This window comes from Coenobita brevimanus, chromosome 34, assembly GCF_032717465.1.
Source record: "Coenobita brevimanus isolate Jiangsu-jjx chromosome 34, ASM3271746v2, whole genome shotgun sequence".
NCBI classification, from domain to species: Eukaryota; Metazoa; Arthropoda; class Malacostraca; order Decapoda; family Coenobitidae; genus Coenobita; species Coenobita brevimanus.
The window spans coordinates 790,001-808,279 of NC_136987.1; positions in this window are offsets into that span (position 1 = coordinate 790,001).

The window sequence follows — 18,279 nt, forward strand, 5'->3', positions numbered from 1 at the left end:
CTATCGCTATCACTCTATCTATCTAATCTATATAGATTTATCTTGCTCTTGATATGCTAGGGTATGACGTGAATTAAGAAGATAAAGAGATAATGGCCATGAAATGCAGCCCAGAAAACATCCACACAAACATGGCGTCATTCCCATCCTCCTCATGCACCTCACTATTCGTCTCTCTCTACCCCAGTCATCCTATCACTATCGCTCTATCTACCTGTGTCTATCTAATCTATATACATTTATCTTAGTCCTGATATGCTAGGATAAAAGCTGGATTATGAAGATAAGGAGATATTGGCCATGAAATATCACCCAAAAAATATCAACACAAACATGGCGTCATCCCAGGCATCAACAAACGCATCCTGCATATCTATCTCTACCCTACCCATCCTACATTTGTCACTCAGTTTACTCTTTATACGGCGTTTATATACATTTACCTCAACACTGATACACTATGGGAGTAAAATTAATAAAGGATGGTGAATTGATGCACGGGATGAGAAACGATGACGCTAACGGTATGTGGATTAATAACTTACTTTTTTCGCTGTCTTCGTAAATAAAGATGCCTGCATGATTTCTTCACCCCAGGCCAATCTTACGGACACTGATCTTCCTTCACTTCCATTTGTATCACTGACAGATCGCGGATGACGGAGATAATGGACGATACATTTCTGAGACTACCTCGCACGTCCGCACCCTACGATCGAGATGCAAACAATGCAGGTGGACGGAGAGGAGGCGAGGGGGGGCTTGTGGGACGACGTAATGCCCCAGGGAATTCGAGTGATTTCCTAAATTAATATTTTTCCTTCATCGTTTTGAACACTAATACTGACTAAAGAAAATTTTCCTCAGATGTGAACATATTTAACTTTATTTTTTATTTATTTTTTTTTACACAATTCGATATCTTTGGCATCGAAAATTTTACGTTACGAAAATTAATCTTATGAAAGAATGACAACGAGGCCAGACACGAACTTCAAGACGCATGCGCACCGAGTCCATCCCACCACAAAGGTGAACCAAGATATCCGACTCTAGAAAATAAAGGACTGATTCTCCATATTAATAAGGAGAGAAATAAAGTCATAAACTGTACTTGTGAAATGAGAAGAAAAATAGGTGTGAAACGGAAGGTAAGGGAGGAAAGGTGAGAGTGGAGAGAAAGATGGAGGAAACAGGTGAGGAGGATGGAGAGAAAGGGGAGGATGGAGGAAACAAGGGAGGAGGATGAAGAGAAAGAGGAGGAAGGGTGAAGAGAAAGAGGAGGAGAGGTGGAGAGAAACGAAAGGTAAGGGAGGAAAGGTGAGAGTGGAAAGACGGAGGAAACAAGGGTGGAGGATGGAGAGAAAAAGGAGGAGGAGTGGAGAGAAACGAAAGGTAAGGGAGGAAAGGTGAGAGAGTGGAGAGAAAGACGGAGGAAACAGGGGAGGAGGATGGAGGGAAAGAGGAGCAGGAGTGGAGAGAAAGGGAAGGTAACGGAGGAAAGGTGAGGGAGTGGAGAGAAAGACGGAGGAAAGAGGGGAGGAGGATGGAGGGAAAGTGGAGGAGGGGTGGAGGAAACGCTAAGGAAGGTAGACAGGTGACTTAATAACACCTTTAATTAACCCCTTCACTCCGACGCCATATTTTATTCAGCTTTTTTTATTCAACTTTATTTATTCAACTTATTTCTGCTGCCCAATACCTTTTCCTAAGCGATTTATTCTGCTTATCACACCTTACGCTTCTCCTCAGTGTCAGTTAGATCCTTCCAATACCGCCTACTTTGCACAAATAACGCACATAAGCATATTAAACAGGCATATCCCAAAAATGAATCGCTAAGGAAGAGGTGTTAGGGAGCTTCCTTAAATAGTGAGAATACACGAAATTGCCAGACCGGACCCAAATGGACCTGAAGTTGCCTGATATGGACTGCTGAAGGGGTTTAATTGATACGTATTATATTTTTCTTATTATTATTATCATTATTATTATTATTATTATTATTATCATCGTCATCATCATCATGAACGTTATTATTATTATCATTATTATTATTATTATTATTATCATCATTATTTCTTATTTAATAGCCTTTATCTATATAAGTAAGTGATAGCCATTTTTTCAGTGAGGAATGCAGATTGATAGATATATAGATAGATACAAAAATAGATAGATAGAGAGAGAGGGGGGGTAACTGAGAGAAAATAAAAATGGAGAAAAGAAAGGAGGGGGAGAGAGAAAAACGAAGACTGACAAGAACGGATACATGAGAGAGAGAGAGAGAGAGAGAGAGAGAGAGAGAGAGAGATACCTTACATACCTATTTATCTACCTACGACCTACCTACATCCTATCTACCAAATACCCAATTACCTACCTACCTACCTACCTACTTACCTACCTACCTACCTCCCCTTATAAGTGTCAATACTCTTACCTACAACTATTTTCCCCTACCTACCTACCTACCTACCTACTTACCTAACTACCTCCCTTTGTAAGTGTCAATACTCTTACCTACAATCATTTTCTCCTACCTACCTACCTACTTACCTACCTACCTCCCCTTGTAAGTGTCAATACTCTTACCTACAACCATTTTCTCATATCCACCTACCTACTTACCTATCTACCTACTTACCTAACTACCTCCCACTGTAAGTGTCAATACTCTTACCAACAGCTATTACCTCTCTTGCAATAAATCTTTCTCTAATTCCTCTCTCCTCTCCTCTCTTTCCTCCCTCCCTCCCTCCATATATCTCCCTTCCTCTCTCAATCTCTCTCCCTCCATCCCATTTATCTCTCTCTCCCTATATTCCTCCCTCCTCTCCCTCTCCACCCCGCACCCTTGGCCATTTCTCTCCCTCCTCTTCCCTCCCACGCCGTCTCTCTCTCTCTCTCTCTCTCTCTCTCTCTCTCTCTCTCTCTCACACACACACACACACACACACACACACACACACACACTTGTTTATGTAGACTCGACCCCTTGCTCTCTGACATCTCTTGAAATTGTTTCGAGAGAGAGAGAGAGAGAGAGAGAGGTAGTTTAAGTTCTTTTCACCTTATACTTTGTACTGTTTTTCTTTCTCCTCTCTCTCTCTTTCTCTCTCTCTCTCTCTCTCTCTCTCTCTATCTATCCATCGATCTATCTATCTATCAGACCAATATTTCTTTCCTAGTTTCCTTGTATCTCATTTTTCCTCCTCCTCCTCTCCCTTTTCTCCTTCAGCTTTTTTTTTTTCCTCCTCTCCCTTGTAATTTTTCCCTCTTCATCTTTTCCCCTCTCCTCCCTTCCTTCCCTCCTGCTCTCCCTCATTCCTCCCCTTCCTCTCTCTTCCTCATTCTTATCCTTTCTTCTTCCTCCGTTCTCCTCTTCCTTATTCCTACTCTCCCTCCCTCCTCTTCCTCATTCCTTCCTTCCTTCTCTCCCTCACTCCTTCCCTCCTTCTCTTCCTCATTCCTTCCTTCCTTCTCTTCCTCATTTCTTCCTTCCTTCTTTTCCTCATTTCTTCCTTCCTTCTCTTCCTCATTCCTTCCTTCATTCTCTCTTTCCTTCCCTCCCTCATACCTTCCTTCTCTCCCTAATTCCTTCCTTCCCACTCTTCATCATTCCTTCCTTCCTTCTCTCCCTCATTCCTTCCCTCCTTTCTTCCCTCCTTCCATCCCTCATTCCTCTCCTTCCTCCGTCTCACCTCTAAATGTCGAGACAGAACGGGGCACGAGCGTAAAACATTTGACACATCAGGATTTGTTATTACGATGATTTGGCAACCTCGCAAAATCACTCGCGCGCCTGGGAGAGAAATGTGGCACCCCAGGGATTGTTATGGTGATGATTTGGCAACGTCGTAACCCCGGGGGCGAAGGCGGGAGATTTGACACACCAGGGTTTGTTATTAGCCGAGGTATTTGACAGCGTTATTGGTTACTGGCGGGAGATTTGGCAAGGCAGGATTTGTTGTGGTGGTGATTTGGCAACGTCGTAAAGTGGGAGATTTGACACACCAGCGTTTGTTATTGTTTTGATCTGGTCCGGCCGCGTGACGTAGGGTTGCCATAAGTCACTAGAAGGCTGTCGTTAAGTCTCGCCCAGCCAACGTGTGTGTGTGTGTGTGTGTGTGTGTGTGTGTGTGTGTGAGAGAGAGAGAGAGAGAGAGAGAGAGAGAGAGAGAGAGAGAGAGAGGTCCGTTATATCGAAGGACTATATTGTGAGTTACGTATAGCAAGCAATATATTCCCTAATAATCCGAAATAACAGCTTATTTACCGATGCGCCGCTCAGGGAAGAGTGACTGGTCTCTGAACTGTTGCCTCCCCCTGGACCCCTATACTTGTAATGGTGAAACGAAATGGGGATGGATGGATGGATGGATGGAAAGACAAACAGATAGACAGATATAGATAGATAGACAAATAGATAAATAGGTACAAATGAATGGATGGTCAGTTACAGAGATTGGTAGATCGATGGAGAGATGGATGGAAAGAGGGATGGATGAATAGACAGTTAGATAGACAGACAGACAGATAGATAGATGGAAAAAGACATGAAAGAAAATGGGAGAGGTGGGGGACGGGACACTAAAAGAAAACTAACAAACTGAAGTGTGAACGAGAAACAAGGTAATTTCCAGGAAGGAGTGGTAGTTACAACAGCACTAAATCACGGAAACAATTCTGTCCCCTCTCATTCTTCCCCTCCCTCCCTCCCTCCCCTCTTTCTTCCCCCTCCCTCCCTCTCTCCCCTCTTCTTCCCCCTCCCTCCCTCCCCTCTTTCCCCCCTCCTCTTCCTCTATTTCCATTTTTCCTTCCAATCTTCCTTCCTCCTCCTCGTCTACCCTTCCCCTCCTACTCCTACCCCTCTTCCCCTCCCTTCTTTTCTCCCTCCCACCGTCCCCTCTCTTCTCCTCTTTCTCTTCCCCTCCCTTCTTTCTTCCCTCCTTCTCCTCCTCTCAGGTCCCATCTCCCTCACCTGGGTCTCCTCCTTCCTCTCTCCAACTCTTTTTCTCCCCCCTTCTCCTCTCTCCCTGTTTCTCCTCCTCCCCCCTTTCCCTCCCCATCTCCCTCCATCTCTACCTTTCTCCCCCTTTATCTATCCCCTATTTCTCTTCCCTCTCTCCCCTCTTCTCTACCTTTCTTCCCCTTCTCTCCCCCCTCTTTCTCTTCCCATTCTCCCCTCCTCCACCTTTCTTCCCCTACTCTCTCCCCTCTTTCTCTTCCCACTCTCCCCTCCTCTACCTTTCTCCCCCTTCTCTCCCCCCCTCTTTCTCTTCCCTCTCTCCCTTCTTCTTTACCTTTCTTCCCCTTCTCTCCCCCCTCTTTCTCTTCCCTCTCTCCCCTCTTCTCTCCCTTTCTTCCCCTTCTCTCTCTCTCTCTCTCTCTCTCTCTCTCTCTCTCTCTCTCAATCACCGCCGTCGTTACTCTCCCTTTCTAATACCAAGGGGCTGCTAACGACACGACCAGCAGTTATTCGCACCAATTCTTGCCGGGGAGTATGCTTCAGGGGGGAGGGGAGGGAGAAAGAAGGGGAGAATGGGGAGAAAAAGGGGAGGGGAGGGGGAGTGGGGAGATGGAGAGGAGAGGAGGGATGGGGAGGAGAGGGGAGGGGAGAAGAAGGGGGGAATAGGAGAAAAAGGGGAGGAAGGGGAGGGGGAGGAGGGAGGAAATGGGAAGATGGAAAGGGAGGAGAGTGGAGGGGGGAAGGGGAGGGGTTGATGGGGGGTGGAGGGAGGGAAAAGGGGGGTTGGGAGTTGGAAGAGGAGGGGGAACTAAAGAAAAAGAACTCTCTCCCTCCCTCTCTCTCTCTCTCTCCCTCTCTCTCTCTCTCTCTCTCTCTCTCTCTCTCTCTCTCTCTCCCTCCCTCTCTCTCTCTCTCTCTCTCTCTCTCTCAAAATCGTCTGAAGAGGTTAATGAAGTCTAAGGCCCGATATTCTTGAGGAAGCTCCCGAACACCTTCTCCTAAGCGATTTATTTTTCCTTATTACACCTTACTGTCCTCTTCTGTGCTACATAAATCCTTCCAATATCGCCATCCTCTGCATAAATAACGCACAAAACGATATTAACCAGCCGTATCCCCCGAAAAAATAAATCGCTAAGGAAGAGGTGTTAGGGAGCTTCCTTAACAGATGAGTAAGAAGTCAATAAGTATGTCTAAGGTTTGGCTAAGACGTTCTCTCTCTCTCTCTCTCTCTCTCTCTCTCTCTCTCTCTCTCTCTCTCTCTCTCTCACTCTCTCTCTCTCTCATACTTCATTCTCTGCAAAAATCCGATTAATTTTTCCCTCTCTCCTTTTCCTTTTCTCTCTCTCTCTCTCTCTCTCTCTCTCTCTCTCTCTCTCTCTCTCTCTCTCTCTCACTGCTTGTTGCTCCCCTTTTCTGATTTTCTCTTCTTTTTTTTTTCTCTCTCTCTCCTGCCAGTCGCCATATTTTTACCTCCTTCTCTCCCTCTCTCTCTTTTTTTTTTTTTCTCTCCACATATTTTCTACCTTTCTCGTTCGCCTTTCGTCCGTCTCTCTCTCTCTCTCTCTCTCTCTCTCTCTCTCTCTCTCACACACACACACGCACACACACACACACACACACACACTGCCTTTATCGTGTTCTTTTTCCCTCTTTCTCCCTCATATTCCGTTTCCTCCATTTTATCATTCCCTCTCTCTCTCTCTCTCTCTCTCTCTCTCTCTCATTTCACCTTTCCCCATTCTTCCCTCACTCTCCCTTCTCTTCTTCCTGCCAATCTCTCCTCTCCCTCCCTTCCCCCTTCCCTCCCTCTCCCTTCTCTTTTTCCTGCCAATCTCTCCTCTCCCTCCCTTCCCCCTCCCTCCCTCCCTCCCCCTTTTCCTCCCTCCCTCCCTCCCAGCTATACAAGTCTTCTAACTCAGGCGAGAGAGAAGCCAAATTGGTCCTTATAGTCCCTTGAATTTACGGACGATATTAGCCTGCGATGTATGGAGGGAGGGGGGGAGGGAGGGAAAATAATCTGGAGAGAAAGAGAGGAGGGAGGGGAGGAGGAAAAATCTGAAAGGGAAGAGTGGGAGGGGAGGGGAGGGAGGAGGGGGAGCGGGAGGGGAGAGGAAATAAGCTGAAAAGAATGAGATGGGAAAGGAGGGAGGGGAGGGGGAGGGGGAGAGAAGAGGGAGGGGAGGGGGAGGGGGAGAGAAGAGGGAGGGGGAAGGGAAAGGAGGGAGGGGAGGGGGAGGGGGAGAGAAGAGGGAGGGGAGGGGGAGGGGGAGAGAAGAGGGAGGGGGAAGGGAGTGGAGAGGAGGGGAGGGGAGGGGAGGGGAGGGGAGGGGAAAGGTGGGGGGAGAAAATGTTGGAAATGTGGTGATGATGATGATGATGATGATGGTAGTGTTGTTGGTGGTGGTGGTAGTGTTGTTGGTGGTGGTGGTAGTGATGGTGGTGGTGGTGGTGGTGGTGGTGGTGTGAGTGTTGGGGAGCCAAAAAGAACGAGTAGGGGGAGGGGGGGAGAATGTGGAGGTAAGAAGTGGGGGAGGGGGAGGAAAGGTAGGGGACATGAAGGAGGGGTGTAAAAGAGAGAAGGGTGAGTAGGGGAAGGGAGGAGGAATAAGCTAGAAAGAATGAAGAGAAGGGGAGGGGAGGGGAGGGGAGAGATAGAGAGAGAGAAGAGTGGAAAAAGGGAGGGGGAACATAATCCAGAATGAATGAGAGAGGGGAGAGTGGGGGATGAAAGAGAAATGAGAGGGGAGGAGTGGGGAGTGGAGGGGAGGGGGAGGAATTAGAGGAGAAGGAGGAATGGAAAAAAAGAGGGAGGGGAGAAATAAGCCGGAAAGAATGAGAGAGGGGGGGGGAGTGGGGACTGAAGAGGAAGGGGAGGGGAGGGGAGGGGAGGGGGGAGAGGAAAATAAGCTAGAAAGAAAGAGAGGGGAAGGGAGGGGAGGGGAGGGATAAGAGGTAAATGAATGGTGGAATTTAGTAAGAGGGGATGGGCGGGGGGGAAAGAGGGGGCGGTGGGGATAGTGGAATAGACACAGGGTAGGACGATAGACGATAGATAGAAATTAGATAGAAATAGATACAAAAATATAGGATAGAGAGGAAGGGGAAATGAAGATAGGAAAACGAAGGAAAGAGGAAGGGGAAACGGTGGAAAGAGGAAAGAAGATATTTATTTGAGAGAGAGCGAGAGAGAGAGATAAAGCAATATTTCATCAATATTCACACACCAATAAAACACAGGATAATACTAAGGTGTAAGAGGCAGAATAAATCGCTCAAGGAAGGGTGTTAGGGAGCTTCCTGTGCCGGGTAAATATACGGTCCTGAGGTGGCCAGAAATGACGTGTTTAAAGTGGCCAACATGCAGCCTGTCAATTACCACGGGAGTTACTGATGAGAGAGAAAAAAATACCCCCCCCCCCGCACCACCTCTCTCTCTCTCTATCTATCTATCTATCTATCTCCTTCCCAATCTCTCTCCCTCCTCAATCTTTCTTTCCTGCCTCACTTCACTCTCATCTCTCTCTCTCTCTCTTTCTCTCTCTCTCTCTCTCTCTCAACCCCTCCTCCCAAATCCTTCCCCCTCCTCAACCTTTCCCACTTCACTCCCCCCCACCCCAACCCCCTCCTCCCTTTCCTTCCTCCCTACCCAACTTTCCTTCCCTCTACCTTCTCTCCCTCCCCCCTCTCTCTCTCCACTGCCATTAGCTTCTCCTCCCCCTCCCCTCCCCTACACTTCCCCATCCCCTCCCCTCCCCCCCTACACTTCCCCCTCCCCCTCCCCCACCCACACCACAATCTCAAGTCTCCTAATAATCATAGTTTTGTTATAAATATATGATCACCTATGAGAGAGAGAGAGAGAGAGAGAGAGAGAGAGAGAGAGAGAGAGAGAGAGAGAGAGAGAGAGAGAGAGAGAGAGAGAGAGAGAGAGAGAGAGGTCAGTGAATTCGAATAAAAAAAAGAAAAAAGACAAAAAAGAATACAAATAGGAAATGGAAGAGGAAAGTGGAGGGAGATGGAGGGGATGTGGAAGAGGAGGAGGAGGAGGAGGAGGAAAGGGAGAGAGAAGAGAGAGAGAGGGAGAGAGAATTATTGGTAGTGTCGGGAGAGAAAGAGGATGCAATAGTTCTCTAAAAAGTATCATGCCTTCCTGATTAGAACCTGCCCCTCTCTCTCTCTCTCTCTCTCTCTCTCTCTCTCTCTCTCTCTCTCTCTCTCTCTCTCTCTCGAATTCTTCCTACTCTCTGTTTGTGTCTTTCTGTCTGTCTGTCTGTCTCTGTCTCTCTCTCTCTCTTTTTCTCTCTCTCCCGGTCTCAGAGTTTACGAAATCTATAGGAGAATTGAGGTATAAATTTCAGTACTGAGGAGTTGAAGGAAGGAGGGAAGGAAGGAGGGAGGGAGGAGAAAGGGAAGGAAGGAGGGAGGGAGGAGAAAAGGAAGGAAGGAGGGAGGGAGGAGAAAAGGAAGGAAGGAGGGAGGGAGGAGACAAGGGAGGAAGGATGGAGTGAAGGAAGAAGGAAGAGCTGATTAGTAGAGGAAAGGAAGAAGGGAAGGAAGGAAAGGATGGAAGGAGGGAGGAAAATTAGGGAAAATAAGAAGGGAGGGAAAGATTGAAAGAAGAAGGCAGGGATGGAGGGAGGAGGGAGAGAGGGAGGGAAGAGAGAAATGGAGGAAAATTAGAGAGTACAAGAAAGAAGGAACCAATTACCCAACATGCTCTCTCTCTCTCTCTCTCTCTCTCAATTACTTCCCCGCCTTTTTGTGGAAGATAAGTGGTGGGGAAAGAAGTGAGTGAGTGAGTGAGTGAGTGAGAGGGTGAGTAAGTGAGTGAGTGAGTGAGTGAGAGGGAGGGAGGATGACTGTGTGAAGGACTGTAGCAGGTCACACACACACACACACACACACACACACACACACACACACACACACACACACACACACACTGCATTTTTCACTCGTGCACCCTTTCCACCTGACGTACGTACATGAATACACATAAGCACGCACATGTAAACGTGTTACAGTGCTAGCTGTACAAGGGTTTGCTTTTTCACCTCTCTCTCTCTCTCTCTCTCTCTCGATATAGATAGATAGACAGAGTGGCTGATAAACACAAAGGTAAATAGACAGAAACCTGTGTGTGTGTGTGTGTGTGTGTGTGTGTGTGTGAGAGAGAGAGAGAGAGAGAGAGAGAGAGAGTAGGTATCAAGATAAAAGAAAATGCCAAGAAAAGGAAAGGCGTTAGGTAGAGAAATAGGGAAGAAAGAGGAGGAGGAGGAGGAGAGAGGGAGAGAAAACAGGAGGAGGAGGAGGAGGAGAAGAAGAAAGGAAGAGGAGAAAGAAGGAAAAAAGGAAATATGAGAAAAAGAGGAAAATATTAATAAAAGGAAAAAGATGGAGAAGAATTGAAATGATGAAGAAGATGACGAGGAGGAGATGGAAGAGGAGGAGGAGAAGGAGAAGGAGGAGGAGACGGAAGAGGAGGAGAGGGAAGAGAAGGAAGAGAAGAGGGAAGAGGAGGAATGGAGGATGAAAGACGGAAAACCAGGAAAGGAAAATCAGTGAGGAGAAATGAGGAGGAGAAAAGCAAGAGAAGTAAAGAGGAATGGAGGTAAATGGAGGAGAGAAAAGGAAGAGCAAAGAGAGAAGGAGAGGGAGGAAGAGGAAGGAGAGGCGATAAAAGGGAAGGAAGAGGAGGAGGGGGAGAAGAAGAACGATGAGGAGAAGACATAGGAGGAAGAGGAGAAGAAGAAATAGGAGGACAAGGAAGAGGAGGAGGAGGAGGAGGACAAAATGAGAAAAAAGAAGAAATAAATGAGAAAAGAGAAAGGAGCCAAAAATGAAAAAAGGGAGAGAAAAGAGAGCAAAAAATTGAAAAAAAAAGAGAAAAGAGAAAATAGAGAAAAAATGAAAAAAAAAAAAAGAGAAGAGAGGAAATAATGAAAAAAAGAGAAAAGAGGAAAAAAAGAGAAAAGAGGAAAAAAAAGAGAAAAGAGGAAAAAAAGAGAAAAGAGGGAAAAAAAGAGAAAAGAGGGAAAAAAAGAGAAAAGAGGAAAAAAAAGAGAAAAGAGGAAAAAAAAGAGAAAAGAGGAAAAAAAGAGAAAAGAGGAAAAAAAAGAGAAAAGAGGAAAAAAAGAGAAAAGAGGAAAAAAAGAGAAAAGAGGGGAAAAAAGAGAAAAGAGGAAAAAAAGAGAAAAGAGGGGAAAAAAGAGAAAAGAGGAAAAAAAAGAGAAAAGAGGAAAAAAAGAGAAAAGAGGAAAAAAAGAGAAAAGAGGGGAAAAAAGAGAAAAGAGGAAAAAAAAGAGAAAAGAGGAAAAAAAAGAGAAAAGAGGGAAAAAAAGAGAAAAGAGGGAAAAAAAGAGAAAAGAGGAAAAAAAGAGAAAAGAGGAAAAAAAGAGAAAAGAGGGAAAAAAGAGAAAAGAGGAAAAAATGAAAAAAAAAAAGAGAAAAAAAATGAAGAGGAACAAATGAAAAAAAAGAGAGAAAGGAGGAAAAAAAATGAAAAGAAGTGAAAAGAGGAAAACAATGAAGAAAGAGAGAAAAGAGAAAAAGATGAGAAAAAGAGAAAAGAGGAAAAAACAAAAGGAAAAATGTCAAAAAGAGAGAAGGAGGCCACTGATGTGCGTTTGTTGCTTTTGGCAGAGAGACTGTGCTAATTCCTGCCCCTCCACACACACACACACACACACACACACACACACACACACATACATACATATATACATATAGTACACATACACACACACATACATACATAGACCCACATAAATACCTACGCATACACACACATACATACATACACACACACACACACACACACACACATACATACATATATACATACAGTACATACACACACACATACATATATACATACAGTACATACACACACACACACACACACACACACACATACATACATAGACCCACATAAATACCTACACATACACACACATACATACACACACACACACACACACACACACACACACAGTCCCAAAAGAATACAGACGTTCCTCTAGAGACAGGAGGAGGAGGAGGAGGAGGAGGAGGAGGAGACTAGGAAGAAGATAAAGAAAGAGGACATAGGCAGATAGATAGATAAATAGATAGATAGATAAAGAATTAAAATGCACAAGAAGAACAGGAAGAGGTAAAATTTAAAGATCGATTAACAGATAGATAAACAGAAAGGAAGAAAGATAGACAGACAGACAGACAGACAGACAGATAGATAGATAGATATAGGCAGATTAGATAAAAAATAATGAGGTAAAAGAAAATACACAGATAGATACAAAAATAGGAGAGAGAGAGAGAGAGAGAGAGAGAGAGAGAGAGAGAGAGGGAGAGACTATATCCAATTGGGAGTTTCATTCCCTCCCTCGCTCCCAAACCTCCCGAATTCTGTACCTTGTCTCTGCTTTATACAACTCTCTCTCTCTCTCTCTCTCTCTCTCTATCTATCTATCTATCTATCGCTCTCCGTCTCTGGGTCTATTTACCGATCTATCTATTTACATATCTATATTATTAGTCGAACCTCTCTCTCTCTCTCTCTCTCTCTCTTTCTCTGTTGCTCCTCCTTGCCCATTTTCTCTCTCTCATTTCCTCAACTTTCCTCATCTTTTCTTTCCTCGTCTCTCTCCAACTTTCAGGCTTCTTCTTCTGTCTTTACCCTCTCTCTCTCTCTCTCTCTCTCTCTCTCTCAATTTACTAGTTAACCCTGTACTCCTGAACGACTCACACTCCCATCTATCTCACTCTCTCTCTTTCTCACTTTCTCTCTCTTTCATTTGCACCCGGGTTCGATCCTGGCCTGGGGCGGACATTTAAGTGGGTCTCCAAAAATTAAAGAGATTTTTTTCCCACCAAAAATTTAAATATGGAAAAAAGAGAGAGAGAGAGAGAGAGAGAGAGAGAGAGAGAGAGAGAGAGAGAGAGAGAGAAGGCCCTTATTTTCGACGATAATTTTTGTTGAGAGAGAGAGAGAGAGAGAGAGAGAGAGAGAGAGAGAGAGAGAGGAAGCCCTGTTAACAATGGGTCTCTTTCCTCCTAGGGTGCTAATGGGGTTCCTCTCTTTCACTCTCTTTTCTCTCTTTTTTGCTCTTTTTTTTTTCTCTCTCTCTCTCCCCATGCATCTTTCTTCTCATTTATCTCGAGTCCATTTCTCTTTCCCCTCCCTCCCCTCTCTCTCTCTCTCTCTCTCTCTCTCTCTCTCTCTCTCTCTCACACACACACACACACACACACACACACACACACACACACACACACATTCTCTCTCTCTCTCTCTCTCTCTCTCTCTCTCTCTCCCCTTTAATCTCTACTTTTACTCCATCCTCTGCTTCCTCTCTCTCACTTTTTTCCTCCCTGTCAAGAGAACGACTAGGCGAGCGAGCTGAATTTCGGTGCAAGAGGAGGAGGAGGAGGAGGAGGAGGAGGAGGAGGAGGAGGAGGAGGAGGAGAGGGGAATGATGATAATGACGATGATGATGATGATGATGGTGAAGAGGAGGAGGAGTGAGGAAAATGGGGAGAGATGAGGACACTGTATAAGAAGTATGAAAGAGGAAAAGGAAGGAAGAGAGAGAGGAAGAGGAATGAATGTATGAAAGACAATAATAATAGGAGTAATAATAACCATAAAAAATAGTAATAACAATAATAATAATAATAATAATAATAATGATAATAATAATAATAATAATAATAATAATAATAATAATAATGATGATAATAATAATAACAAATATTTTCAAACTGGAAAAATAAGAATTATAAAGAGAGAGAGAGAGAGATAGCAGAAGCATGAAGATATATAATCGTGAGGAGGAGGAGGAGGAAGTAAAAGGAAGAAGATTAACGAAGAGGAAGAGGAACAGGAAGGAAGTAGAGAAGGAAGAGAAAGAAGGATGAGGAGAAGGAGAATAGAGAAAGGAGGAGGAGGAGGAGGGGGAGGAGGAAGAAAATGAGGATAGAGAAAGGAGGAGGAGGAAGAAGAAGAGGAATAAGAAGAGGAGGAGGAGGAGGAGGAAGAGGAGGAGATAAAAGGAGGTAGAGAACGAGGAAGACATAATGTGAAGGCGTAAAACAGGTGAGGAGGAGGTGGAGATTGGGAGGGAAAATGGAGAAGTGCAATGTGAGGGAGGGAGGGAAGGAGGGAGGAAGCCAGGGAGAGAGGAAGGAAAAGACGGAGGGATGGAGAAAGGAAAGAAGATAAGGGAGGAGGGAGGAAAGGAGAGAAGCAGGAAGGATAGAAAGAAAGGTGGGCAGACTGATAGACAGAGATAGACAGACAGAAAGATAGACAGACAGACAGACAGGTAGATAAACAGACCAAAACGGCATTATCTATCCATCTGTTTACATGCAGAGAGAGAGAGAGAGAGAGAGAGAGAGAGAGAGACGGATAAAGAGAGCCATAAACGCTAAAAGAGAGAGTCAAGAAAATCCCAAATAAAGAGAGGATCATCCGCCAAGAAAGAGAGAAAATAAAGAGAAAAAGAGTTAGAAAAAGAGGAAGAAAGAACGAGATGGGGTAATGAAGAGAGGGGGAGAAAAAAGAAAGAGAGAGAGAGAGAGAGAGAGAGAGAGAGAGAGAGGAGGGAAAGACTGACAGAAAAAAAAAAATGGCATTAAAAAAAAAAAAAAAAAAAAAAACTGAAAAAGGTTGGTAAAAAAAGGAGGAAATTTTGAGATGATGATGATGATGATGATAATAATAATAATAATAATAATAATAATAATAATAATAATAATAATAATGACTAAGTCGTAGTAGTAGTAGTAGTGGTGGTGGTGGTAATAATTGTAGTGGTAATAATGCTAATAACAATAGAGTAAGTAGTATTTGTAGTAGTAGAAGTAGTATTAGTAGTAGTAGTAGTAGTAGTAGCAGTAACAGTAGTAGCAGCAGCAATAATAAAAAAATACTACTACTACTACTACTACTAATGTACTACTACTACTACTACTACTACTAATAATAATAATAATAATAATAATAACAATAATAATAACAACAATAAAACACATGTAAGAACAGAAAAACAAGAGTTAAAAAATAATCATGATAAAAATCAATAAAGACAGCAAATCATCAATAAAAAATAACAGACATAAATAATACATAATAAAGAAATAAATGAAGAAATAACGAAGATAAAGAAAAATTAATAAAGGAAGAAGGAATAAAGAAAAGAAAAACACACACACACACACACACACACACACACACAAGACTGAGGAAGATAAAAAAAGAGAAAAAGAGAGAGAGAGAAAATAAAGATAGTGAGATAGTGTAATACTAGAGCGAGGAAAGAGACTCAAGGCGCAAGGTTCTGAGAGAGAGAGAGAGAGAGAGAGAGAGAGAGAGAGAGAGACTTGGAGGAAGGAAGGGAGAGAGGGAGGGATACAGATAGATAGATAGATATAGATAAACAAAAGGAGAGAGAGAGAGAGAGAGAGAGAGAGAGGGGGGTAAACAGATAGACAGATGGATGGATGGATGGATAGACAGATAGATAGACAGAGGAGTAAGAGCACAATATAAAAGTAAGAGGACAAGAGGACACGAGGACAGAGCTTAGAGTAAGAGGACAGAATCAAGAGGAAAAAAAAGAGGAAATAATAATAATTCTTCTCAGGCCACCCAGGCAGAGGGAATGAATACTGGAAGCTGAAAAAAGAGAGGGGAAAAGAGGGGAAAAAGAGGGGAAATAAGAGGGGAGGGGGAAATAAGAGGGGAGGGGGAAATAAGAGGGAAAAAGAGGGGAAATAAGAGGGGAGGGGGAAATAAGAGGGGAGGGGGAAATAAGAGGGAAAAAGAGGGGAGGGGGAAATAAGAGGGAAAAAGAGGGGAAATAAGAGGGAAAAAGAGGGGAAATAAGAGGGAAAAAGAGGGGAAATAAGAGGGGAGGGGGAAATAAGAGGGAAAAAGAGGGGAAATAAGAGGGGAAGAGAGGGGAAAAAGAGGGAGAGATAGGAAAGAGGGGAAATAGAGGGAAAAAGAGGGGAAAAAGAGGGGAAGAGAGGAAGAACAGTGGATGGAAACTGCTTTACAAAATTACAGAAAATGGCTAAATGGAGTAAAGGAGAGAGAGAGAGAGAGAGGAAGAAAAAAGACTAAGAACACCCCAAGAAAAAATTAAGAAAAGGAGGAGGAGGCGGAGGAGGAGGAGGAGGAGGAGGAGGAGGAGGAGGAGGAGGAGGAGGAAGAGGAGGAGGAGGAGGAGGAGGAAGAGGAGGAGGAAGAGGAGGAGGAGGAGGAGGAGGAGGAGGAGGAGGAAGAGGAGGAGGAGGAGGAGGAGGAGGAGGAGGAAGAGGAGGAGGAGGAGGAGGAAAGGCTTCAAGAAATTTGCTGGAAAGAGAAGACGAAGGAGAAGATGAAAAGTAAGATGAAGGATGAGTATATTTTTTCCCTTTATTTCTTTACTTTCTTTTATCTTTATTTTCTTTATTTCTTTATCTTTTTATTTCTTTACCCTTCTATTTTCTTTATTTTTATTTTTTGGTGCCTCAAGATATATATATATTTTTTTTTATAAGTGAAGGGGTTAATTGAGACTAGAGCTACACAGTGAAAGATAATAATAATAATAATAATAATAATAATAATAATAATAATAATAATAATAGAAATAATAATAATAATGATAATAATAAGACATAATAATAATGTCATATTAATAATTTTCATCATTATCATAAAAAATATTAAACAGAAATTATAACAATAATAATAATAATAATAATAATAATAATATTTGTTCGAGAAAGGGCCTCTCTCTCTCTCTCTCTCTCTCTCTCTCTCTCTCTCTCTCCATCCTACATTTCTCCTTACTACCCACAAATCCTCCTTCTCTCTCTCTCTCTCTCTCTCTCTCTCCATCCCACGTTTCTCCCCACTTCTCACACATCCTGCTACTCTCTCTCTCCTCCCTCCCTCCTCCCCCCTCTCTCTCATCCATCCATTCCTCCTCGCGTACGTATGCGTGTGCGAAAGCGATGTGTGTATGTATGTATGTGTGTGTGCGTGTGTGTATGTGTGTGCGTGTGCGTCGGCAGTTACAGCTAATTAGAGAACGTGGGCAGGTAGGTAGGCAGGTAGGCGGGAATAGAGGTAAGTAGGTAGGTACGCAGATGCTCAGGTAGGTAGGTAGGCAGGCAGGCAGGAACAGATGTAGGTAGGTAGGAAGTTAGGTAGGTAGGTAGGTAGGTAGGTAGGTAGGCAGGTAAGTAGGTAGGTAGGTAGGTAAGTAGGTAGGTAGGCAGGCAGGTGGGTGGGTGGCTGGGTGGGTGGGTGGGTGGGTGGGTAGGTAGGTAGGTAGGTAGGTAGGTAGGTAGGTAAGTAGGTAGGAAGATAGGCAGACAAGTTGTATGTATATATGGCTAGGTTCAGTAGGTAGGTAGGTAGGTCTGTAAGTAGATAGGCAGGTAAGTAGGTAGGCAGGTAAGTAGAAATATAACTATGAAGGCAAGTAGTAAGTATATATGGCGATAGGTACTAGGGCATTGTTTACCGGAGGGAGAGAGAGAGAGAGAGAGAGAGAGAGAGAGAGAGAGAGAGAGAGAGAGAGAAATTACAAATGTGGACAGGAAACAGGAAACAGGGAAATAATCAATAACACACACACACACACACACACACACACACACACACAATCACCATCTCAGAATCGGGCACATGAAAAGCTGAAAAAAATCTCTTGAAGGAAAATATGGCGAGTCGACAGAGAGGAAAATGGGGGAGGAGGGGAAGAAATGACAGACAGACAGATAGACAGACAGACACAGGTGAGTCCCTAGTCTTTCTCATCATCTTTAAATACTCTCGATGGAAGGTGTATTTTGTAGATATAGATGAATGTCTCTATCTTTATCTATCTGCCTCTCTCTCTCTCTCTCTCTCATATAAGGGAAACGTGACAGACAGGGTCCTCCTCCTCCTCTCTCTCTCTTCCTTTTCTATCACTCAGGACAAGAGAGAGATAGAGAGAGTGAGAGAGAAAAAAAGAGAGTCTACGGGTCAGTCTTCTCACGATACGTCCTTAAATTGGCAGGAATTGTGCCTTGAAATTGGATCTACTTTCGACTCTTATTGTGGTGGGGATTTTAGTGAGGATTTCATGAGTGACCCCTGGGATTGGAAAATGGGGAGAGAGAGGGAGAGAGAGAGAGAGAGAGAGAGAGAGTGTGTGTGTGTGTGTGTGTGTGTGTGTGTGTGTGTATCCCTCCTCGTTCTGAAAGGGTTAATACCAGTAATGATGGTATTAGGTGGAGGTAATGTCCGGTGTGAAAGA